This window comes from Meles meles, chromosome 2 (genome assembly GCF_922984935.1).
Source record: "Meles meles chromosome 2, mMelMel3.1 paternal haplotype, whole genome shotgun sequence".
NCBI classification, from domain to species: domain Eukaryota; kingdom Metazoa; phylum Chordata; class Mammalia; order Carnivora; family Mustelidae; genus Meles; species Meles meles.
Genome location: NC_060067.1, coordinates 35,474,168 through 35,500,863, shown reverse-complemented (window position 1 = coordinate 35,500,863; position 26,696 = coordinate 35,474,168). Strand labels below are relative to the sequence as shown.

The following is a 26,696-nucleotide window of genomic DNA, read 5'->3' as shown; positions in this document are numbered from 1 at the left end:
TCTGTTTGGAAAGAGACCCTGCAGAGACGGAGTGCTGAGGAAGATGACTTTGCAAGGTTCCGCTGCGGTTCAGTAGTTGGCTTGAGAATTACCTGCTCTCAAATCACTGGTTATCTTGCAAAACACGGCTGAAGCAGGGTTTATGGAGAAAACTTAGGTAGCCTTGCTCAAAGCAGATAACACCAACAATGATTTTTCCTTCTGGTCTACATAAATCATTAATGCTTATTATAGAGAATTTGGGCTATACCGAAAAGGAAAACAGAAAAATCACTTGTGTCTTGTTCCTCAGAGGTTACCTCTAATTAACACTTGCAATATGTGCGTATAATAAGCTGAGTTCAAATTCAAGGTTTGTATTGTGTTGCTTTCCTTGAACCGAGTACTGTGAGCACCTTCCCATGTCATTAAATATTTTTTGATTTATAATGACCTGAAATTGCCTGCTTCTTCAGACTGAGCCACTAGTAGCAAAGAAATGAAGTCAGTCCCTTCCGGAAGAAAGTCATTGCTTCTCCTGCCCACACCCATCTCTCTGTCATTATGCCCATGACTATTTTTCCTGATAAGCCATGCCAACTGGCATCAAGTCTTGGCTGGATGACATGCTTTTAAAAAAAATCTATGGAACTAATTGCACTTATGATAAATAAGTACAAACTTTAACACAGATATTTCAAGCTCGTTCCCTCCATGAATGTTCCATCAGTAATAAAGGGAATGGAATTCATATTTTCGCTTAGGTGACTCAACATTTATCATTTGAACAGTGGCTATTCCTAAAACAAGAAGTTAATTGGTAAGGAAGAAGGAATATGTTAATCTGAATCTGGCTTCCCAAAGCACTGGCCAAATTATTCCAGATTTGCTCACAGATCAAATATAAAATTTTTTATTGATGTAAACACCAGCTTAAGGAATATATTACTTTCTGATAAGGTTAGAGTTCCCCAGCTGGTTTTTACAACCATTTTCTTTAAGTTTTTTTTTTTTTTTAATTCATTTGAGACAGAGAGATACAGAGAGAGAGAATGAGAAGGGGGAGAGGGAGAAGAAGACTCCCCGCTGAGCCAGAAGCCCTAGGTGGGGCTCGATCCCAGGATCTGGAGATCATGACCTGAGCCGAAGGCAGATTCCTAACCATCTGAGCCACCCAGGCAGCCTTCAACCTTTTTTTTTTTTCTTTTTCTCTCTTTTTTTTTTTTTTCTTTAAGATTCTTTATTCATTTGAGAGAGAGCACAAACTGGGGGAGGTTCAGAGGCAGCGGAAGAAGTAGACTCCCTGCTGAGTAGGGAGCCCTACGTGGGGCTAGATCCTAGGACCCTGGGGTCATGACCTGAGACGAAGGTAGATGCTTAACTGATTGAAGCCACCCAAACCTGCCCATTTTTAATGAGAGAATGGAATCTGAAAACAAAAACAAAAACATGAGACTACATTTATCCAAAGCCAAAATCTGCTTACAAACTGGGCATTTATGCAAAAAAAATTTAAACTGCTCTATGTAATTAAAACACCACTGGTTGTTTTATTTTCAACCCATAACATATCCCGAATTTCTTGTGTTCGTTATTTGTTCCTATAAGATGCATTTTATTGGGGCGCCTGGGTGGTTCAGTGGGTTGGGCCTCTGCCTTTGGCTGGGGTCATGGTCTCTCGGTCTTTGGATGGAGCCCTGCATCAGGCTTTCTGCTCAGCAGGGAGCCTGCTTCCCCCTCTCTCTCTGCCTACTTGTGATCTCTCTCTGTGTGTCAAATAAATACATGAAATCTTAAAAAAAAGAGAAAAGATGCATTTTATTGATTTAAGAGAATCACCTGTTCAAATTATGAACTGACAAGCCATATCAATTCCAGTTTGTCTGATTTTCAGAAGACAGGACCATGCTGCTTCTATAAATCAGTGTGTATCTGTAATGGCTTCCAGAACTTTATTCAGGAGTGCATGTGAAGGCATTTGTACACTCGTCCCTCACATTGTCAGCACCACTGTTCAGTAGTGGCTGAAATTCCTCTGGCCTATTTGGATAGTGGCAATAGCTAATGAAAATAGGATCTAAAAATGCATGTGTCTAAAACTCATGCCTATTCACAGAAGCAGGAAATGAGAGATGTCTTGGGAAAAAGACACAAGAAGCAAAGAAACATTCTTTAAAAGCACCAGGAATAGGGAGAGGGCAGAGGAAAATATTTCTGGTTTTTTTGGATGAGAATAATGACAGCTCTTGAAGAATCACTCTTCTTCAATAAGCCGTGTGAAATTCAGCCAAACAGGCTGGATACCAGCCTGGGCCACCCACCTGTTGTGAGAGACCCTCCCGATAACTAACAGTTAAATGATATAACTCTATCCTGTGGTTAAGGGTACTAAAGATACCGGCAAAATTCTACCCCCTCCCATTGCAAAAATGGTTTATGGAATCAGGTCATGCCATCTACCGCCTCTGCAATCTTGAATCAGATCCTCAAGTTTTCTATGCCTCAGTGTCCTCCTCTGTAAATGGAGAGAACAATGGTACCTACTTCATACTTGTTAGGATGATTAAGTAAAAAAAAAAATGCATATAAAGTGTTTAACCAGAACATGTTAAATGTTCAGTAAATGGTAGGCCAGACTGTGAATAATATTATTAAGTTACTATCATGAACTGGTTAAAAGAGCAGGGAAGCAGAGGACAAGGCAGCTTGGTGGCACTGTCTTGAAAAGCTCCTACCCACCACCCTGGAATTTTCCATTAGGTATTTAGCTTCGGTCGTAGTTCTCGCTAGATGTCGGCAGTCCTTCGCGAAATGACTTACAAGGATTTAGCAAAGAGACTCAGAAAGGGCAGAAAGGTGGAGAAAGAAGCAGAGTGGAGGGCTGAGGCCGAGGGGATCACCTACAAGACCCCCCTCTTCTGGTCAGAGAGGGCTGCCTCCCAGAAATGGGCTGGTCATCTCCCCTGTCCCACGGGGGGCACACTAGGAAGCAGAGATTTCAGCATCGAGCAGAAGGCAGGGGCTCGTTAACCCTGGGGTTGCCAATGTGAAGGATCATTAAACATTGAAATAGCTATTGGGTGTTTTAGAAACAGAATTTAGGGGCACCTGGGTGGCTCAGTGGGTTAAAACCCTCTGCCTTCGGCTCAGGTCATGATCCCAGGGTCCTGGGATCGAGCCCCATATCGGGCTCCCTGCTCAGCAGGGAGCCTGCTTCCTCCTCTCTCTCTGCCTGCCTCTCTGCCTACTTGTGATCTCTGTCTGTCAAATAAATAAATAAAATCTTTAGGAAAAAAAGAAGAAACAGAATTTAACTCCCTCTTCTTCTCAGTGAGGACTTTCTTGAGTTTCATATGTGGATATGCATCTCGCCCGAGCTTTCTATCCCTCTTTTCTGCTTTATTTTTCTTCTTAGCAATTAGCTCACTGTGACATACTTTTATTACTAGATTATCACGTTCATTGCATAGCTCTCCAGCAGATGCAAACTCACGGGAGAGAGCAGGCTGTTTTACTTTTGTGGTTGTGATTGTTCACTGCTGTCTCTCCAGGGCCTAGCACAGTTCTTGATAAATATCACAGCAGGAGTTCAATAAATATTTGTTGGATGAGAAGAGAAAGGACAAATTTCACTTTTCTTAAGGTATTCATAGTGTATGAACCGATGACCTCAGGAAGCATGTTGGAAGATTCTGTGATTGTCTGATTATGCATAAGAAATAAAGTGCCGTTAAGAACTTGATTTTAGGGACACCGGGGTAGCTCAGTCTTTTAAGTGTCTGCCTTCGGCTCAGGTCATGTTCCCAGGGTCCAGGATCAAATCCTGCATCAGGCTCCCTGTTGAGTGGGGAGCCCGCTTCTCTCTCTGCCTTCTGCTTCCCCTGCTCATACTCTATCTCTCTCTCTCTGACAAATAAAGAAATAAAATCTTAAAAAAAAGAGGAAATTGATTTTAAAATTTCTATATCTTTGGGATGCCTGGCTGGCTCAGTTGGTAGAGCATGTGACTCTTGACCTCAGGGTTGTGGGTTCAAGCCCATGTGGGGGTAGAGATTACTTTTAAGAAATTTTAGAACTTTTTTTTTTTTTTAAAGATTTTTGTTTATTTATTTGACAGAGAGAGAGATCACAAGTAGGCAGAGAGGCAGGCAGAGAGAGAGGGGGAAGTAGTCTCCCTGCCGAGCAGAGAGCCCGATGTGGGACTCGATCCCAGGACCCTGAGATCATGACCTGAGCCGAAGGCAGAGGCTTAACCCACTGAGCCACCCAGGTGCCCCAAGAAATTTTAGAACCTTTAAAACTGTTGAGACAATAAACACATGACATTAGATTCCTATGTATGATATATAAGCTTGTATGACTTTATTCAATCAGAATTTGGGCACTGACAGAGCTTCTCAAATTATGAAATTTAACACTTGTTATTCAAAGAGACAATAGGGGTAGAGGCAAAAAACCCCAGAAGGCAAAAGTCCAAAAGCGGTCTGACTATTAATAGCCATTATGTAATGAGCCATCTACTATATTTCAAGGACTTTACAGCTTTGTTTTTTTTTAAACAAAATCCTTCCAAGATAGATATTATTATACCTATCTTCCAGAAGGGAAGATCAGGGCCACATCCTTGCAATTAAATGGGGATGGGATTTCAATCTTTCTTTGTCTTAGTTCAAATTGACACTTTCTCCAAAATTTCAGATTGCCTTTGGGTAGAGGCCTCAACCCATTCCCTCCAGAACTGGGCAGAAGGTCTGTTATTTTGAAGAGAGGGCAAGTTAGCAATCTCCGTTCTCTGCTTTATAACTGAAACGTTTGCAACCCCCGCGCTGGGCAGGTGTGCTGAGCTGCAGTTAGACGCTGTGATGTTTGCTCCCGAACTGAAGATCTCTATCAAGGCAACAAGTCAAATATGAATGTGAGAAGAAGCCGTGATGGCCTTCTTCTTCTTCTTCCTCTTTTCTCAACAAAGCAGCATTTCTGCATCAGAGTGAAGGTTGTGCCTTTCGCAGGGGTCCCCTGGGAGTTTAATGCACTTGACCCCAAGACGCTGCTCTGACCTCATGTCTCATGCTCTTCTTCTGGCTTTACTTTGAGCCCGAGGCGCATTCTTTGGCCTCTCTTCGAGGATAGCCCATCTTTGTCCTTTTCGGGTGGATGTGATTTGGAGAGACAGCCCTTCGGAACTTCATCCAGTGACCAAGGTGGGTGACCACGCCAGATGATGTTTGCAGCCAAGAACACATTGCAAACAGAGTGTAGTGGTTCTGGTTTCTTCTGTGGTTTACTAAACTGGGTCAGAGGGATATTATACAAAGGTTCTCGAAGCGCTTTGACTAATGCCTGCAAGGGCAGAAAAATGGTCCACCTTCTAAGGGACTGCCTTGAAGGGCAATGGTCATCTGACCAAATGAGCTCTATTCTGATGGTTAAAAAAAGAAAAAAAAACCCCATAATTTTCGAGCCACTGCTTGTAGGACGACTTTGGGTGCTCTCGTCTTCTGCAAGGAGGGTCTGCGTTGCTCTGAACGATGGTTCTGCAATAAAAAGAACCAGGATGTCAATGTTTGCTAAAGACACACAGTTTACACAGAGCACACGAACCCGGGTTAAAAATGGCAGTTGAGAATACTGAGAACCTCCCAGTCGCTCAAACAAAAGACAGCATGTTGCATTAAAACAGTCGAAGAGAAGATAGATGAGGAGCGGAGCGGCGGGGGAAGTGATGGTTCTGGCAATAAGCGGGAGGCAAGGAGATGTTTGAAATAATATTCTTATCGGCTGAGGGTGGCTGTTGTGTATAATGAGTTAAAACGCATCAGGAAGAAATTGGGCATGTGATGTCTAGCCCTACGGCATTTCTAAGATAGCTTAATATTCAGAATTTTAAATGGCGTTTTACATGAACGTATTTTGCACTAATGTATCATACAGCAGGATTAAGCTCTTTCTCTTACAAAGGGCTAACACTTTACAATCCCCATCATGAAATCTCTCGATCAGAAGGAATGTGTGTTTTGGCTTAACACAGTTATCACGCAGTGGGGAGCTGGGTAAGCATAATTGTAGTATGACTAATGCCCTGGGTTTCGAAGCATTCAGACAAGGTTTTAGTACATATTTTCCATCTTCAGAACCCACTGCAATATTTTATCTTATGAGGTGGTATATCACAGATGGGGGTCTGTGTAAACATTTAAAAGTTACCCACTAAATCTAAATCGTTTCAGTTAATATGTTAATAGTAAGAAGAAGGGGGAGGCATCTTACTAACCCAGAGGAGAAATAATTTAGTAAATGATTGATATCAATTGCAAGGTTCCCAAGACCTTACTGTTCGTTATGATTACCATAGTTATTAAGAGTTGTCTTTGGAATAAAAGGCAAGGTGTTTTTACAATGGGCAAGAATACCACTTCTGCATGAGTCCCGGGTGCACAGATGGTTTTCTTATTATTTACATAAAAATCCTCAGTAAAGAAGGTTCTTGTTCTTAGGCGACTGTTAAAGAGAAAATAAACCGTATTTCTGCCATAGCAAAGGGCATGTCAAATGAAGGTGTTTTTAGAAAGCAAATCCTGGCTTTGTGTTTGGATTGTGTTTGCCTGGGAATCTCAGAGGAGGGGCACCCCGGACACAGAAAATGGACTGGTGGCCCCGGGGGGCTCTGGCCGCGCCCTCCTTCCCCGCGGTGGCCCGGCTCACCCATTGGGAGACAGTGGCGTGAAGAACAAGGACAGCCGGATGGGGTAAATCTTAGTTCTGCTTTTCATAGGTCATAGAGTTTCAGTCAATCCGCCGAGGTCTCACTGGTTGTAGAGCATGTTTTAAAATGTTTACCACATAGAGCTATGGCCAGATTTAGACGAGAGAACCAATCTGTCGTTTAGCAAATGGTTCTTTCGTGACTGACTAGTCAATGCCTAAGAGACGCCAGTGAGCAAGGCTAGGCCCTGGGCCTCATGGGCCTTGGAACTGAGCTTCACGAGGCTGTTTGGGGGGTGGTGTGTGTCTCTGGCAGGGTCAACATGGCTAGTGTGGGAGCTCATGGGAGGCGGGTTCCCAGAATGTGGCTTATAACAAGGATCAGTTCCCTATTAAGAACCCCATACCCATAGCTTCCTTCCCGCTTGTCACTCTGAATTCCCCAGGATTTCCCCCCACCTCGGTCTCAAGGCCGGATTATGTGGCCTAAGAATGACACCCCGAGAGGTTTGGGGGTGTGTGTGTGTGTCTGTGAGTGTGTGACGTGTACGTGTACTTTAAGGCATTTGCTTTCGTCTCTCAACACGACCCCTGTCTATTAACAGAATGAGGGGACAAAAGCAAGAGAGAGAGAGAGATGGCAACGGGGGGCGGGGGAGAGATTGGGAGAGAACCAAACAGAGAGATTTCCAGAAAAGGAAGGAAGTTAGGTTGCTGTCCCCAACCTGCTCCCACCCCCAGCAAGAAAACCCCCTCTGGGATTAAACTGTGTGTGAAAGTTAGATGTGTGGAAGAGGCAATAGGACAGACATTCTCATGTCAGGACCAGGAGGAAGCACGAAGTCTACAGGAGAGCACCAGAAACGATAATCCTATACACAGAGTGAGCCAGGCCACCAGAAGAAGAGGGGTCAGCCAGGAGCCATGAGGCAAAGGGGAATGTTGGGAGTGCTTAGACCTCTGGACACACCCCACCCAAGGAGTACGTGTGCCTTTTTTGTGGCGAAAAGGCACAAGGCCTGAGGCCTCCTCCCTGTAGCCCTCTTGCTTTGGGGCTTTTGTCTCAAAGGGCAGAGCCTTGCCTCACCTTCGACGGCAGGTGGAGGGGTCTGTCCACACAGGCCGCTGTCCCTGATGGCTCCCCTGCGCTCTCAAGAGATGCTGGGACACAGAAAACCCCTGAGTCTCTTGCTGGAAGTATGACCAATTTTGAACCCTTTGCCGCCCCCAGTCTTTCAGAAGCATGGATGAGAAAACTCTTCCAGCCCCCATTTTCTGAAGAAAATCTGAACTTGATCTTCATCTCTGCATTAAATTGGTCCCTCACAGCAGCATGAGGGGTAACATTCCTTGTATTAACGGCCACCTTCTGGCACACCGTCTCCTACTTGCCCCCCGTCCCCCACCTCCCGGATTGCTTTTAGTCAACTCTTTCGGGAGATGAAATCAGCCTACCCTGAGAAACAAGGCAATGGACCATTGCACAAAACTTGTCGCTGGCTGGGTAAGGACAGTGTTTCATTTCAGCCATGAGGTCCTCTCTATGAGAAGCCAGGGGCCAAGTTCCTTTCTAGTCTGGGCATCTGGAACAATGATACAGTTATTTTACTGAGGGGGCATTCAATTTTTGATGTTTCATCAAAACATCAGGCTTAAAGGCTTAGCACCACACGACACATCTTTTCTGTATCAACCTCACCCCTGGTTTTAGAATTTCTGTCTTCATTTCTCTAGATGTCATCTTTTCATTTCGCATTTTAAATTGGTTTGATCTCGCTAAGGTGTGTATATTTTCACAAGCCGCCCTAAATCTTTTGATGAACAAAGCCAGAGGTGAATAACTAAAGGATCCACAGCCCTGTGGTCACCTTATCTAATAATATCATGATGGTCATCTGGCTTTCCACAGGGAATTTTCTAGAAGGAGATAATGTACTAGTCTGAGAGCTCAAGGATCTCACCTGGCAGTTTGAATTCTTCCTGCCCATTAACAATTTGACACTTGGGTTCCTGTAAGAGTCTCTTGTGGGCTTAGTGAGTGTGTGCCCCTCCCTGAGAAGGCTGTTCTTCTGCCCTTTAGGCCCGCCATAGCTGCACTCTAGGCATAGTAATCCTCTTCCAATCCCTTGAGTATGGCAAACTCCTTTCTGACTCAGGGACTTTGCACATACAACTGCCTCTGCTTGGAGGGCCCTTTTTCCTGCTCTCTCCAGGCCTCTCTTTCTCATTATTAGAGCAGTAGCTGTAGGGGCACATTAGAATGATTGGGTTGGGGGATTGGGGAGAGGAAAGTGTGTTAATACCCAGGCTCCAACCCAGACAGATTAAACTAGGGGCAGAGCCTTTGTACTGGTATTTTTTTTTTTAAAGCTTCCCAAATGATTCTAATATTTAGCCAGGACTGAGAATCACAGATCTCAGCTTAAATGTTAGCTTTAATCTTAAGAGGCCTCCTTGGGTCACCTCTAGGACACAGATACCCTCTTGCTGTCCACTTCAGCTCCTTCTCTGGTTCCTTTGTAATAATCACTACCATTTGTAATTAGTGCATTTATTTGAATGGTTCTGTTTGTTCCCCCCTCCCCCCAACCCAACTAGGACATAGGTGATGTGATGACAGGAAATCTATCTGTCTCGGTCTTTGTGCTTCTCTTCAGTACACAGTGTGAGGTGCGTAACAGGATTCTAGGTCTACAATGAGGATGACGATGGTCCTCAAACGATGCTACTGCTCTGTGGGGCCTCCGGGAAGCCAGTGAGTCTCCCTGAAATATTCCAAGAGAATCCATGTCAAGGCTCAGTGGCTATTTTAACTGGTAAAATGATCATGCATGCTTTCCTTTTACCTGACTCCTGTGTCCCAGGATTTTTCCAGTGAGAGCTGTAATGAATCCTGATTCGGAGTATCTCCTTTATGTGCATGTCCTTCTCCTTCACTTGATTTTAACCATTCTGAGTGAGAGAGTCCATCTTGTTTATCTTCGTGTTCCCGCCCTACTCCAGCACCCAGCACAGAATCTTACACATAGTAGAGGCTCTAGAGATGATTGTTGACTTGAATGGAGTTTCTTTTGTCTCTATGGCACATAGATATTTTGACGAAGATTTCACCCTGGACAGTAGCATTTGTCATTATTCAGGGCTTGGAGGCACGGGAACTGTGAGCATGTCATAAAAGTTCAATTTGTTGGTCTAGGCAACCTCACTGTAACCTAGATACAGATGGTCTCTACACCTGGATTGCACAGAAGGAAAAAAAAAGAGTAATTTGTGTTTGGAGGCAAATAATGAAACTGTGAGGAGTCTGAAAACAACTCAGTCACCTACCTCACAACACAGGTGCTGGTCCAAAAAAAGGGTGAATTCATGGTGGGGCTGCTCGAGCTTTTGCTCTGGCTGAGTCAGTTCTTTCTAAATTATTATGTGAGAGTTATTAATAAATCAAAGAAAAACAAACCACCGACCTACTGTTTTCCTTCCACAGTTAGTATGTTCACCAAGTTGACGTGTATGTTCTAAGGTGTTTTTTTCCCCCTAAACTTAAATTAATGAAGACCAGTTAGAGGAGTGGACATTTTTTCTTTCTTTCTTTCTTTTTTTTTTTTTGTTGTATTTACTTGTTTTATTTATTTACTTCCTTAAGAAATCATCTGTGTTTTTCACTCTTCCTTTCCTCAGTTTTACACAGGCAATTTGTTGGTGGGAAATGGAGAGGCCTCTTCTCTGAGGAAGTTTTAATGTTGTCACGGAGAGAAATGCACGTGCGTGTGCACACACACACACACACACACACACACATGGGTAAACCCACACAAATGAGATCCCCCCTTCAGAGAAGCCAGCTACAGGAAACTGACTTATACACAGGAACTTGCTAATCTCTATCGTCACATTCCGATTGTTCCTGCCACCTCAGTCACCGCGCACATGAAACCCGACTATCTGGGGTTGGATTCTCTACCAGCTCAACTCTTACATTTTTGTTCTTCCAATGTGAATCAGTTATATTCTTGGGGAGGAAGGAAACGTTGATCCCAGAAGGAAATCGGAACAGTGAAAGGGCTCGGGCAGATTTTGTTTCTGCTTACCTGCCCTGAACAGATTAACTTCCGGAGTCAGTCATTTTGGTGTCAAGAAATTTCTTCGGCATCTACAACAGGTAAGACTCTGGCTTCTTTAAAAATATTTCCTCGGTGTCAGAAGAAATCTCTCCAATTTAAGTAGCTTTTACTTTAGGCTAGACACAATAATGATCTTGCCCTACCTGTTGTAAAGTGTGAAACCATTTTATGGGGGAAAGGGCAGTTGCTCTGGTACCCAACTCCACCACCCGCACCCCCCACCATCCTGACAAGATGCATGTAGTTTTTGAAATGTTACAAGTTATGATAGTTGGCTTTTGTTTTTTCAGATATTTTCCTAGAGAATTCAAGCCCTTGTGATTGACTGTGACTGAGTTCAAATATTTGGGTAGTTTAAATATCACCCTATGTTTGATAAGTAAATATAAAGATCTTCTCAGTACAAATAAGAATTTTTTTTAAGATTTATTTATTTGTCAGGGAGAAAGAGAGAGAACACGAACAGGGGGAGTGGCAGCAGGCAGAGGGAGAAGCAGGCTCCCTGTTGAGCAGGGAGCCCGGCGTGGGACTTGACCCCAGGACCCCGGGATCATGAACTGAGCTGAAGGCAGATGCTTAACTGACTGAGCCACCCAGGTGTCCCTGTACAAATAAGAGTTTTAAACTTTTCTAAATCAGAAAAGAAACCAACCAAGATCCCCATGATAAGGATTTGGATCTGGAATTCCCAGCTTGTCGGTTTCACCTATGGTCAATGCTCAAGTCCTCTTTCTACAAGTGGTATATGATGTCCAAGTATTTATTTTTAAATTGAATTAAATTAAATTTAGTTTTTGAGGTGGTTGGATTTGGAAACGTGCTGTGAGGTACCATTAATAACCTGGGTTGTAGCTAAATAAAACTAGGAAAATTGCTAGTTTTAGGTGTTTCCCTAAACTAGAGCTACCAGTAAAATATTCAGGCAAGGAATAGTCAGTAATCACTTAATGATTCCAAGTTGGTGTGGAGGATATAAGAGACATATAAGGAATCCTCCACCCGAAGGAACTTATAATCTCGTAGTTGTGGTGAGAAGTGAAATTCAGGAAGCACGACAACGTGGGAATTGTGTGAATCCTGGGGTGATGTGGGCTGTAAGTTACAGGAGGTCCAAGAAGGGGGTCTGAGGGTAAACTAAAGCGGGTCTGGAAGACATGGCCTTGGAAAGATGTGAGATTTGAGTAGGTGGGAAAGGAGGAGGTTAACTAGCATGGGAGCACTGTGTGGACAAAGACCCATAGGTGAGACTGATGAGATGAGCGGTTCAGTGGAGGAGACTGGGCCTCCAAAAGAAGAAAAGATTGTTTTATACATTGTCAGGAAGTAAGTTTGGAAAACTCGGGTGTAGATAGGTTGCAGAGGACCCTGAGAGGCTGCTGGGCAGAACCGATGCCTTTCAATCGTGTTCTGGTCTTCTTAGGCCATCAGGCTCCTCTTCTCAGCTCACAGCTCTCACAGAATTCCAGGTGGCAGGGAGCCCAGCGATCCTGGCGTCCTCATGTTGGGGCTGCTTTATGTGTCTCCACGTGTGTGACCTTCCACATGCCGTCCTTCTGCTGCCTTCCCTTACTACACCATTAATGCCAAGAAAGGCTTGTGTGGCTGGGGGTTCCTGTAAGACTTCCATCTCTGGGTCTTACATATCCAGCATCCAGTATTAAAGTGTCATTCCTCTTGGGAGGATGAGTTGGTTGACCGAGTGAGCTTCTAGTCTTCAAAAACCAGCCCCCCAAATTCCATGAAATCTGTGTTTCTTCCTTTGCATATCTGAGATATTATTGATTAGCTGGTACTTTCCCCCCATGATTCAGAGCACTTTTCTTTTTCCTGAACTGTGAAAAATTGGCATCCATCTAATAACAAAAATACAGTATGGTGAACAAGAACCTGGAGTTTGGAGCCAGATTGCCTTGTGCTGGATCTGGTGCTTTTGCTTCCCAGCTATGGGATCCTTGGACACACATTCTTCAATCCTCAGATTAAAAACAAATATCTGTAAAGTAGCTCTAATAGCTGAAAATACCTATTGAGATAAAGAAAAATGTAAAGCATTTAGCCTAGTGCTTGGCATAAAATGAACTGTCAAGAAATGTAGCTATTACGGTTGTTATTAAGGACTCGGTGGGGACACGAGAGTGAAGCCGATATGGTCCCCGGTTGAGAACAAGGTATCTGTAAGTAACTCTCTTAATGCCAGGGTTCCTTTCAAAGGAAAAGGGGTGAAAAACAGTAGTTTTTTTTGAGCACCAAGTGTGGGATAGGCACAGGGTTAGGTATTTTATGGCAATAATATATGTGAAAAAGGGAAAGCAAGATTAGAAATGGATTTTTTTGAGCCTCTCCATATCTGATTGTCAGACTTAGAAAAGAACTCTCCGAGGGACTGCTGTGTTATATATCGTGTTATTGTTACTTATCTGGGGCTGATGTTGCCCTCTGAATGCTTCGGGTAGAATTTTAGAGGTTTTTGGCATTAGAGGAAGAGGCAGAGGGTGACTCTTCTTCCCGGCCAGCTGAAATTAAATTATTCAATTTTATAGTATTTTAATATTAGTAATTTTATGGTATTTTAATATTAGTAATATTAGTAGCAAGACATAGCCAAAAATCTATTTCTATTCATTGACCGTGTTGATGAGGAGCGCCCAAAGTGCCTCTCTGGGTTCTAGATGCTGGGGTCTTGGGTGAGCCAAAATTGAAAAGCATTCTGTTTTCCTGTTCCATTCTCCAAACTAGAGATTTTTTGTGTGTGGGGCGGGGAGGGGAGAGGATAGTAAGCACCCTTTGGAAAAAAAAGTAAATATGGCCATTATGTCCATTATACAGGGATGGCTCAATTATATGTGCAGATCACCTTAGTCAAATAGTAATATCGTTTTTCTTCTAGAACCCCACTCACAACAGGAGGGAGGCAAGAAGTTTGAGGCTTTGTGTATGCGAAGGGGTGAGTTCAAGTCAGGATAGGGTGCCAAACTGGGGTGTAACAGAAGGCAGCACAACAGTAGTGGGTGCTGGGGTGGGCAGTGCAGGCAAGGAGGGTGTCCAGGATGGAGAGGGTGAATGGAGGCAGGGGGCTGGGCACTGGAAACAGTCTCCTTCTCTGTGGCTGTTTGGTCCTTTGACTCAAGCAGCTGCTTGAGGCCCCAAGCAACCTCTTGGTGCTTTGTGTAAGAAGACGTACTGTTCCCTGGATGTGGACAGTTGCTCAAAGATGATTTGATTTGTTCAGTTTTGGCCTGGAATCATAATTCTTAAAGTTGGCTGGACATCAAGACCACTTGGGGAATTTTAAAAAACTAGCATTTCTCATGTATCGCCTCGCAGCCCTGGGGTTTGATCCAGGAATCTGTGTGATAATCAGTGCAAACCCTCGCCCCCAGGTGACTTGGAGGCGGTTGTTCTATAGATGAGCATCTGAGACCCATTAATCCAGAACTCTTCGAACGGGGCCCCAAGCACCAAGATGGTAAGTTGAGTTAAGCACTGAAATGAGGCCAAATGGTCCTCTCTTTGTTGTGATTCATATCGACATACAAAAGTATTTTCCTTTGTTTTGAATTGATTTCTTAGGTGAATTCCTGGGGGTGGGATGACTTGAGTTAAAGGTTGGGGGGACGTGTTTAGAGTTTTCATCAACCACATTTACATTTTAACACTCGAGTGGTAAGGCGCCGCTTTAAAAAGACCGTGTATACAAGGAGAGGCTGTTCGTTATTACTCAGGGAAAGCCCAGAGAACGGAATTTGCTTTCAAGGGAGAAAGTGCCAAATCACCCTTCCACTTCTCTTTTCCAGTAAAACAGAATACTAATGAATTACCTTTGGAAGAAAATTTCAAAACATTGTAGAACACTCAACTGTTTCTTAGAGCCCAAGTTGGAGCCTTCTTATCTCCATGCTTAGCTTCTTGTTATTAATACTGTAGTTAGCAGTGACCTCTTCCCCATTTCGTAGAAAAGAAAACCAAAGAAGAGAGTGGTTAAGTAGCAGGCAGTATGGTTCTAATCACATCTGCCGTGAGAACTGCGTGTGAACTGTCACTCAGTCATTACTTGAGTTAATTAATAATTGGGTAGTTGTTATAGGTGACCCCATGAAAAAGACGCTAGTGGGTAAGTGCATGAAGAGACTACTGTCCAGATTGGGAGAGGGTGGATGGAATTAATTGGCCCAGATAGACCTCCTGCTCTAATTTTTTTCATTATTCCTTATTCATTATATATTTGCATAACTTGCTAACCTAAAAGCATGGTTATAGTTTGTGACAGCAGATGGGACTAGGGTGACTTTTCAATGGCTTCGGTTAAAAAAAAAAAAAGACGTGCTCTTGCAAAATATTCATGTGAGATATTTGTAGTGGGTGAGGGAGCCTGCCTGTGCTTGTTTGCAAGAGCTGATTGTAATATTTTCAGAAATTTTGCAATTTTGTTAAGCACAGCTGCCCTTGAAGATGAAATTCTTTAACTTACAGTTCAATAAGTTCTGTTAGAAATAAAGGTAGGAAATGCTCAGAACACGTTACTTCCTAGTTATTTACTACATTTTACTATTATTGATGCTCTTGAATTTATTTCAACTTACCTGTTTGATAGAAACATCATATAATAGTATGCTACTGAGCGTCTCTTTCCAACTCTGTATTCAAGTTTGTAGCTTGAACCTGGACATGGTAGGAGCGTTTATACCACGGAAATTGGCAAACACCATAAATCAGGCTCCCCGCACTTGTTTTGAGGGGAGGTGGTTAAACATCTTATCAGTATACCATCAAGGAACTATGCGAAATACAAATATGGCAACTTGGCAATATGTGCTAAGAACTGTTAAAATGCTCATACATTTTGATCCCTTAATTCTATCCCTGGGAATTTATTCTAAATAAATAATTCAAAGAAGGAAACCATAACATGCAGGAACGTAGTCACTCATAACCTGACTAAGGAATAATGATTCTGAGCATTAATACCATGGAATACTTTGTTGTCATTCAAGGTAATGACTTTGTGGTAGTTATGAAAACATATTTGGTATGGTGTTAGATTAGAAAAACAGGTTTAAAATTTTAACATATTCTGATTTTGTTACGAAGGAAGATTAAACGTGGGGTGAAACCATGCAAGCATTTAGTGGGTTAGTATGGTGAAATGATAGAATGTTTTTTATTTCATTTATTGGAATAGTATGTGTGCATTTAAAAAAATATGGAGAGAGTCTGTAAATAAGTGATCTTAAACGATTTTAACATTTGACTGGGAAGACTATGAGTTTTGTGGTCCCGATGTGGTTTGCCTTTGATATGCAGGTATGTGACTCTCTAGGCTAAGTGTTATAAAGGGAGTCTGGAGTGGTGGATAATAAGAGGGTCCCTTTCTTTCTTTTCTTTTCTTTTCCTTCCTTCTCCTTTCTCTCTCTCTCTCTTTTTTCTTTCTTTCTTTTTTTCTTTCTTTCTTTCTCAAGATCGATTGACTGATTAAGAGAGAGGGAGAGAGCAAGCAAGCATGCACACCCCTGAGCTGGGAGAGGGGGAGGATGGGGAGGGTAGGGGGAGGAGCAGAGGAAGACAAGCAGACTCCCTGCTGAACTAGTGGGTAAGTGCATGGGGGGCTCCATCCCAGGAGGGATCCTAGAAGGGATCTCAGGGTCTGAGATCATGACCTGAGCTGAAACCAAAGAGTCCGAGGTTTAACCGACTAAACCACCCAGGTGCCCCATAAGGGGGTTTCTTCAGGGCAGCTCAGGAAGGAGGAAGGAATAACTGGCTGGGTATTGAAGATTAGCTAACGTAGACTGCAGAGGCTGGGAAAGAGCCCAGAGAAAATCAACTGGCAAGGCCCAGAGAGAGGAGAGAACATTTCTTCGGAAAAGGCAGGGAAATGCTGACCTCAGAGATGAGTAAAATGGATGTGAAAGAAGTTGAATCTAGATCTGAAAACAATAGGTTTCAAACAAGAGGGGAAACGATTCTTCTAAATCAGGGGTTCTCAAATTTTAGTGCATTTAAGGGTCATCTGGATGGATGGGGGTCATGTTAACAAATGCAGACTTCTAGGCTCATCTTTGTGGATTCTGTTTCAGTTGTCCCGGGGAGGGGGGGAGTTGCTCGGCAGGAATATGCATTTTTAACAAGTCTTCCCACTCCATAAAGATTTTTGATACAAATGGTCTGCAGATCATACTTTGAGAAACACTGCCAGATTAAGGGTAAAGGTTTGGATGGGCCAAGGGCATGTGTATCAGTGTGTGTGTGTGTGTGTGTGTGTGTGTTGGGGGGTGAGGCTGTTACCTCAAGGCTTAGGATCTAAGAGCTTATGATGTAGAGGGGTATGACAAAAGAGAAGCCCAGAAGGGACAAGTCACTGTGTGGAGTCTGTTGAGACCAACTGAAAACAGGAGGCCATCCTTATGTTACTCCTTAACTAAATAGAGTTTGTACCACCAAATTCCCTTCCACCGGGAAGTGACTTTTGTGAGGCATTTGGACCAACTGGAAGCAGCTGTGAAGGAAGGGAACTACAGGCAGGTAGCGCAGAGAGGAGGTCCGAGGGGGAGTCTAGGACCCATCAACGTTCTATCTCTGACCATGGGAGGTGGTCATTGAGAAGAAACGTGAGTAGAATAAGGGGTGCTGTGTCCAGAAAACACTTTGGGCCTCTGTGTATGATAACATTACATTAAAGAAGCAAACAGAGTCAAATTTTTCAGTGAAATACAGTACTTTCTATATAGAATTGTAGCACTCAAAATAGTAATAACCCCAGAAATATGCCATAGCAGCAACATATGAAACATATGAACATATGAAAGTAAATGATCTTGCAGTGACAAGAACCATGGCATTGAGATTCTTTGCTTCACCTGGCTTGAGAAGAAATCTGGTGATCGTAATAAGCTCTCAAATAGCCTTTCATATCTTGAGTTCTCCCAGCTTTATCCTGAAGATGAATCTTTGACTTTAAAAAAGTTTCCCATTCACTATCATCAGGGTCACTAGTCTCTTGGGACATGGCGTGATGAATCAAGAATAAATCACAACCCTTAGCACCAGAGACACCACTCAGGGTCTGGTGGGTGTGTAAGGATACACCTCTTGACTATCCCATTTATGAAATACCCACTTAAAAGGGTTGTTCATGGACTGATTGGCTTACACTTCAGAGCAGTGTTTCCTAATCACTTTTTTTTTTGGGCTCATAAATTCCTTTAAGAATCTGTTGAGAACCAAAAATGTTCTTGAGAAAAAGCACAGGATTGTAGGAACATGCACATTATGCATTAGGGGACCCGGGGGCCCTATGAAGCCCATCCATGACTTCCCACGAGTCCAGAGTCTTTATATTAAAAACCCCTGCTCAGATGTTGTCTGCACAAAAAAGATCTGATTTTTGCTGAGGCTGGATTTAGCTGCCAAAGAGAAATGCTGACTTTCCAGGGGATGGTTAAAATGAAGACAAGATGGCAGAAGTACGTATAGTTTTCTTGTTCTGGATCCTTAACTTGAGTCAACACAAAAGTGGACGTGAGGGGCGGAGTTGATTTTCAGAGTACCTATGACTCATGCTCTAAGTCCTTGAATTCTGAATTCTCTTCTGTGAAGCCAGAGTTAGTGCCCATCTGGGAATGCAATCTCTCAAAACTCTACTTTAATGTCTGATTTACAGACATTTCGTATGTTCGTTTTGGAAATGCAGGCAGGTTGTAAATACTGATATGGCCAACTCCAGAGGATAGTGACAGGTGTGGGGCCAACTGTTGCCCCTCAGTGAATACTGGATACTCACTCAGGCTGCTTTTGGGGGTAAAAGGCCACAACTTCTGCATAATGTGCTTGGGTCTGAGTGTAAAACGTAGGTTTTCCTATCTGAAGCTGAACATCTGTTTAGGCCCTGATAACTTTGGAGATAAGTCCTTTTCCTCTGTAGCCTTAAACCACAGAAGCCCAGTTGGGTCATCTTTTGTGAGTGGGTACCTGACTTGCAGTTTGGAGAACTGGTGTTCTTGGGGTAGGAAGGTCACGTCTTTGTTAATCTCCTATCTCCTTGGACTGTGATAGGGGCTCAGGCAGGGTCTGGAGATTTACCCGAAACCCAACTGTTTAAATTAGCCAATTCTGTTTAAAGTGATAAGACCATGTTATCGTGTCGTGTTAGCAGAGCAGGCAGATAGATACAGGATGGGGACTGAAAATGCACTGTGTCTTCAACTCTCCAGAGAAAAAAATATGTGCCGTTGGCTAAATGAATTGTGAAATAAGAGTCAGGTTTTTCTTAGTCTTGCATAGCATAAGGATTATACATCTTTTTCTTTTTTAAAGATCTGTTTATTTATTTGAGAGAGAGAGAGAGGAACGCACAGAGAGGGAGAGGCAGACTCTCCGCTGAGCAGAGAGCCTGAAGCAGGGCTCGATCGCATGACTCTGAGATCATGACCTAAGCCAAAGGTGGAGGCTTAACTGACTGAACCACTGGGGCGCCCCAGGGTTATACATCTTTTTCAAGGTAGAAAAAGAAAATCTATGACAAATATATTCAAGTAATTAGTGCAGCTCAACTTCTACAACCAGTTTCAGTATGGTACGCCTATGACTGGGTCTCTTGCCAATTTCAATTCAATGTATTCAATGCAGTCAGTTTGTTTTAATATGTTCAATGCATTTTAATATAATACTGCATCATAGAATACTCAGTTACAGCCCACAAAACAGAAATAGTCCATGTATACTGAAGGCCAATAGTGAAGGGTCCACCCCTCTTGTCTCCTAGACATTGCCCTCCCTGCTGTGTCCTTAATTCCGGGCCACCTACTTGCCAATGGGGGGAACTGACTGCATGTATCTCTTCCTTAATGCTTTTGCATTCTTTCAGAAGATCTTTTCTTTGAGATACGACCCCTACTTTCCCTTTCCTTTCCCCACTGCCTTTCCAGCTGATGCCTTCTTAAGCTCTTCTGAACACACAAATCTGAACCTGAATCTTCTTCTCAGTTGCCACAAAAATTTTTTCCTGTCCTTGTTCCAACTGAAAATGATCTCAGCCATGATTGAGAAGTGTAAGAATGCCTGTGATGATTCCTTCCAACAAGGAAAAGGAAAGCCATGTATTTCAATTCAAATTTAAATGATGTAAAGCCACTGTCATCAACTACAAAAACCCTTAAAGGATTTAGACATCCCCTTTGGTATACTTTCTTAGGATAAAGCTTGGTTTTCCTTAAGCTCCAATAACTTTGGGCAATAACTTGCCAAAATTTGTATCAGTAGTCTCTCTCTCTCTCCCTCTGGTTGTGATAAGAAAGGGAGTAGAGGAGGGTGTTGGACGTACATACAGGAAATAGGAGGGGAAAGGCAGAAAAATCTCACTTCTTGACAATACCACAATTTCCTACATCTGCTGAAATAATATTGTCACTATATTTTTCTACACAGATGATCTGGTAATATCAGAGAAATATCTGTAACAATGTGGACTTTCACAATATATGTTCACCATAGCAAATGTGGCGTGTGATTTTTGATTTAAATATAGGCGTATATATTTTATTTGTAAGTATTTAATGAAGTTTTTACATATTTAAAGTGTCATTGTGCTAGTGCTTTCCCTCCAAAATGCCCAGAAATTATATAAAGAAGCTCAAAGGAAACATTGATTCCTAATGGAATTGGGGGGGGTACAGATGATGTTTTAATGGATCACTTGAATTAACGAAGGGTTGGAAACTATGGTGTCTTTGTTGAGTCCTATCGCTACCTTTTCTTCTCATCCTCTCTGTCTCAGGAAGAACAGCTTCTAAATGTGGACAGAAGCAATGTTTCTACTCAATTCTAGAGCCCTAAGAACACATGGACAGCAGGGGAGGGAGTTCTATGGGAGACCTGGATCAAAATTTCAAAATCTAAACCAGTAGTTTTGGATTTCCCCCAGGGCAACCCATTTGACGTGTCATCCAGGAAAGACCCGACACCCAGATATGTGGAAAGAAAAATAAAAGTTTCTCTTCCAACAGGGCTAGACCCTTGGGGTTTTCAGTGTAGAAACTAGATTGTGCAATTGTACTTATGAGAAAAAATCACCAGCACTTTTCAGTTTTAGCTTATGTTCAATTTTGTTTTTGACCTGGGACCAGCTGAACGTACAAAGTTATATGATTTTAAAGCTTCCTCTGCCTAGCTGGTCCTTCCTTTAGAGCTTGTAATGATCATAATTTAAAATTTTTCCTACATTCATTCACCATCCTTGGAATTTAAACGTTAGTGTTCCTCCCGTTACATATCTGGTGATGACTGATTTTGTTTCTCAACAGGTATGTAGCTCATTATTTTAATCTGTCAATCGTAATTACTTTTCTTTTTTCCACCAATTTTGAGAGTGCTTAACAATTCTTAAATTCTAGATATTTAACAAATTAGTTACTAGGATTAAAATGCAGGATAAATAACAAAACAAATCCAATTGCCTTCACAGTCTTTCAGAGTTTGATCAGGAACTTTTAAGTTATTATCAAGTTTTTCCTTTTCCTATAAAATATTGGCCAAAGTTTGATTTATAAACAATATTACCAGCCAGTCAGGGAAAGAGTCGAATGATCCTTTCTTCTCACTACTTAGTAGGCTGTTCTAAATTATTATTTTGAGTTAAGAAAGGCCTCTTATTAGAAAAAATTGCAAGGAATTGGGCAGTAGGAATGAATAACCTTAAGATGTTTATAGCCTTTGACTCTTTCTAACAGTTATTCATAAGAAAACAAGAAGTATTTTATTGTAATATAAAGCTTTTAGCACAAAAATTTTTTTATAATAAAGAAACCTAAAAATCAACTAAAATGTCCAATAAAAAGGTATGATTAAATAAATGATCTTTAAGCCTACTAAATATTTATTAAAATTTTTTGAGGGATGTTTAATGAGAAGTAAAAAGTTACAGTGTAAAATTATATATTTTTGCTTAAAAAGACCTATCTAGGTTTTTTACACATGAATTCAGAATGTGAAAGTAAACGAATATATTAAAAATTGTCATCTAGTGTGTGGTAAGATTACAATAATTTTAAAATGTTTTTGATTTTTCTTGTAGTTCCTGTAATTAGCATGTATTATTTATAAAAAGGCCAAAACTCCTTATTAAAATTAAGTCAGTTTGTGGTGTTATGCTAACAATGAAACTAGTAAAATGATTTTGATATGAGAATTATTTTGACATTTTGAAGGCAACCCTTTGAGAGGTTGCTTTGAGAGCCCTAAACCTATAATTAAATTTTATCTTTCAAGATTTAAAGGATCTCAAGTCTCTTATATCTTGAAACCTGATAAGCCTTCGAAAATCACTTCTAATGGGAGATGTTGAAGTTATTAAATAGGTTTGTGAGTGGTTTATGTTTTTAAAATAAGGGAGAATTAGCTTTAGCTGTAATAAGAATTTAAGCAAAGTATAGAACACGCAACTGATGAATATAGATGAGAATTTAGAAATTTTTATGCAAAGAGTTTCCCAAAGGTGTCTGTTAAGAGGCATATTTTCCTGATGCATCTAAATATTTAACTCAGAAATAATTGACTTTTAAATATTTTGAAAGACAATACCTACTAGGCAAATCCTAAATGAATTCATTCTGACATATGTAAGAAAATTACCTTGTAGCCTTCCACGGCCATTTTTCTTCACAATAATATATCCAAAAGTCTATTAGTTTTAAATGCCGAATATTAGTTGGAATCTTTTAAAATTATTTCAAAGTTGGTTAGTTTAACAAAGCAGAGAGTTTTCTTTTCTTTCTTTCTTTTTTTTTTAAGATTTTATTTATTTATTTGAGAGAGAGAGACAGTGAGAGAAAGCATGAGCGAGGAGAAGGTCAGAGGGAGAAACAGACTCCCCATGGAGCTGGGAGGCCGATGCGGGACTCGATCCCAGGACTCGATCCCGGGACTTGGTCCCAGGAGTCCGGGATCATGACCTGAGCCAAAGGCAGTCGTCCAACCAACTGAGCCACCCGGGCGTCCGGAGAGTTTTCTTTTTAAGCATGAGTGCGATTTCGTGTTTGATTTGAGTAGTATTCTTGGTTACATGTTTTGTTTTTGTGTGTGATTGTCTCTGGCTTTGGTTTAATAATAACTCACGATCTCGTCAGGACAGCTATGATCTGTGAGACATATCATATAGCTTCGTAATGATTTCAGCTGCAAGTTATACCATACCTAACAGTAACTTACAAAAATCCTGATAAATTTCCCCCGTCTAACAAGACGTCTCCGTCTCTGTCACCGGTTCAATGGCTCATTGGCTCAGTGATACTGTCTGTGCAGTTCTCTGGTCTTTCATCGTGGTGGCAAGATGGTGGTTGCAGCCTTGAGCCCTGTGGATTCATCATCTATCCAGAGGCGTAGGGCTGGGTGGATATGGAGGGAGGCAAAGTTGGCTGGGGCTCTCTCTTTTCCTAGGAAAGCAGAACGTTCGCCAGACACCTCTCAAACAGGTAGCAGCTTCAGTGTTGCCGCAAGATCTGGGTTACATGGCAGCCCAGCTTCGAGGCACGTGGAGAAATAGGAGATAGAATAGTTATAATTGCCTTAGACTAGGCGTTCATGACAGGGAGGGAGGGACAAGGCTGGGGTGGGTTAGGGATAGTGTTGTGCTTTGATATCATCTCTAACGGAAGATAGAGTTTTTTAGTGGAGAAAAGAGGCAGAAAAAAAAATCTTATTACTCTTTGTTTTTTTTTTTAAGATTTTATTTATTTATTTGACAGAGAGATCACAAGTAGGCAGAGAGGCAGGCAGAGAGAGAGGGGGAAGCAGGCTCCCTGCTGAGCAGAGAGCCCGATGCGGGACTCGATCCCAGGACCCTGAGATCATGACCTGAGCCGAAGGCAGAGGCTTAACCCACTGAGCCACCCAGGCGCCCAATCTTACTCTTTTTATGTATGAAGATGCACAGATACATACAGATATATATATATAAAATACATAAACAGACATATATACTGTATTAAAATTTCATGGGTGGGGCAATTGGGGAAAAAAATGTCTAAAAATGCCCTTGGGGATGATCACGAAAAAAGGTTGAGGGGCACCTGGGTGGTTCAGTTGGTGAAGGGTCTGACTTTGGCGAAGGTCATGATGCCAGGGTCCTTGGACTGAACTCCATAGAGGGTTCCTTGCTCAGAGGGAAGCCTGCCTCTCTTTCTTCCTCTGCCCCTCCACCCTGCTTATGTGCTCTCTCTCTCTCGCTCTCTCAAATAAATAAATAAAATCTTAAAATATTTTTATTCCTGAGAAATACTGGCCTATGACAGTCAGTCAGACTTGGTTAAATGATAGATATGATGGATAAATAGCAAGTGATAAATAGCGTGATCCATTCCTGAGGCTTTGCACATAGTCTTATAGACAAACTTGGATTCTATTACTAATGACAAAGAGAGACATAGATACTGAATAGGAAACTAACAGTGCCTGCTACAGACAATGTCATAAATTAAATTAATGAGCAACTTACATGATCTTGTAATAGGCGGTCTTCTCTTATTGAAGTATGAATTTTTTAAGCATAAGAACTGTGTCTGAGTCATCTTTGTATCTTAGTACACCATGCCCTCTCTCTCTCTATATATATATAAAACATGTTTTATATATATATATATATATATATATATATATATATATATTTTGTAGATTGAATGGAGCCTAATGAATGTTTCACAGCTGGATCAGTTACCCCCCAGAATTAATTTGAACTTACTCCCTGTCCAAAAGCCTTCAGCAGCTCCCCATTCCCTCCAGGAACAAGGTCCACCTTGTCATTCTCGTTTCCTGCCACTTCTGTGCCTGAGAGCTGGGGTCCCCACACACTGATCTGCTTGGTCCCTAAACACGTCCTTGGTCTGGGTCATCGGCGCTTTTGCCCGTGCACTTCACTCCCTTGTTAATCAGACTCCTTTTCCCTCGAGAGTCTATTCGAAGTCCTTCCTCTGGGAGTCCTGAGGTGGGTCCACGTACCTGGGAGTCCTTTTCCTTCCTCTCCAGCCGGGTTCCTCCCAGAGTTTTTGACAGCGTCCCAGCCCATATGCGGCCCCCTCCTCTTTAAACCCTACTGTGTTTCTGCTCTGTGTCATTCTTGGACGTGTCTCATTAGATAACTCGGTGTACGTAAAGTCTTGTGGCCCGACTCAGGCATCTGTTTCTAGTCTCCACAATAGGCTAAATTCCAAGAGAACAAAGCAGCCCCTATAATCCTTGGTGTTGTGCTGCGTGTCCCGGAAACAGTCAGTCAGACTTGGTTAAATGATAGATATGATGGATAAATAGCAATAAATAAAATGAAAGCCAACAAGTACTTGGTGGTTCTGTTTTCCCCAGTTCCAAACCCCACTGTATTTGTGTTTTGACATGAAGGCATCTGGCATCATCAGGATGCATTTGCAAGAGAAAAATCTCTAACGGTCTTACTGAGGAGCTAGAAGCTGGCGCTCGCTCTGTTCTGCCTTCCCATTCCAGATGCTCTCTGCATAAGAGAATCAGAGGTGTGGAAATGTGGGGTAAAGCTCAGGGCTTTGAAGTTAACCAGAGACAAGTTATTTAATTTCTCTGGACCTCAGTCATCATATCTATGAAATGGGGCTAATATGATTTCCCATGTGGGATTGTTGTGAGGATAAAATGAGGTCATACATGAATGCACTTGGCTTCAGGAACTGATCCCCTGTAGGCACTGAATGAATGGTGCTATGGATAGTTTGCCTGGGCAGCCTGTTTTTTTGGGGGGGGGGAGGCAATGTATTTTTGCTTTACTGAATTTCCCTCTCGATATTCCCTTGAAAAGAGGTGTACTTTTTAAAAGGGTATTTCTATCTGAGGAATGGGCATAAGAGTAGTAGCCACATTTCATAACATTTTTTTTAAAGATTTTCTTTATTTATTTGACAGAGAGAGAGATCACAAGTAGGCAGAGAGGCAGGCAGAGAGAGAGGAGGAAGCAGGCTCCCTGCGGAGCAGAGAGCCCGATGCGGGGCTCGATCCCAGGACTCTGAGATCATGACCTGAGCCGAAGGCAGCGGCTTAATCCACTGAGCCACCCAGGCGCCCCCACATTTCATAACATTTTGAGCCGGAACGAAACCCTCTTGTGTTATGGATGATGAAAGAAACACTTCAAGACAGTGAGCAGCTTGCTTCTCCTTACAAGGCCAGTGGCAGAGATGAAATCTAACCCAGATATCTTGATCATGTTTGGAGCTTTTTCTCCTTGTCTAGGGTTGCCAATCTGGCAAACAAAAAAGACTGGAATGCCAGTTAGATTTTGAATGTCAGATAAAGAACTTTTTAGGATAAGTTATATTCCACGACCATCAGTTAAAGTTAAAAAACAAAAAACAAAAAACAAAAAACCAGACCAACAAACCACACCTATTTGGAGAACAAATGAGAAAAGAATAGATGTGCAGGGGGTATCTGGTACATAATTATGCTTCTTGCCAAGATTTTTAAAAGGCATGGAGGCTTTGCCTTTGCAAGGGAAAAATGGCACCTTGGGGAGTGAGAGTGTTTGTCTTTTTAAAAAGTTGTTTTATTATAAAAATTCAAATACATCTGGGGCACCTGGGTGGCTCAGTCGGTTAAGCGTCTGCCTCCGGTCATGATCTTGGGGTCCTGGGATGGAGCCCCATGTTGGGCTCCCTGCTCAGCGGGGAGTCCCCTTCTCCCTCTCCCTCTGCTGTTGCCTCTGCTTGTGTCTGCTCTCTCAAATAAATAAATAAAGTCTTAAAAAAATTTAAATATATCTAAAAGTCCCCATGCCAATCACCCAAATTCAGCAATTATCAAGATATTGCCGTATTTGTTTCATCCTCTTTTATCCTTTTGCTAACGTAGTTTAAAGTAAACCCCAGACATCATGTCATTTTTACCCCC

At 42.1% G+C, this 26,696-nt stretch overlaps 1 protein-coding gene across 5 annotated transcripts in view; it reads left to right on the top strand.

Annotated features, from left to right (window-relative positions):
* Nucleotides 1-4,844: 4,844 nt before the first annotated feature.
* The window catches only part of RHOH (ras homolog family member H), a 46,846-nt gene continuing 24,994 nt past the window's right edge, over nt 4,845-26,696 (top strand). The window contains exons 1-2 of one of the 5 annotated variants that reach the window (XM_045998542.1): nt 4,845-5,180; nt 14,183-14,268. The gene's annotated coding sequence lies outside the window, so the exon portion shown is untranslated. Of the gene's footprint in view, nt 5,181-6,595; nt 6,726-10,403; nt 10,841-14,182; nt 14,269-26,696 lie in introns of those variants that run through there. The other 4 variants (XM_045998540.1, XM_045998544.1, XM_045998545.1 and 1 more) reach the window with 4 other exon arrangements.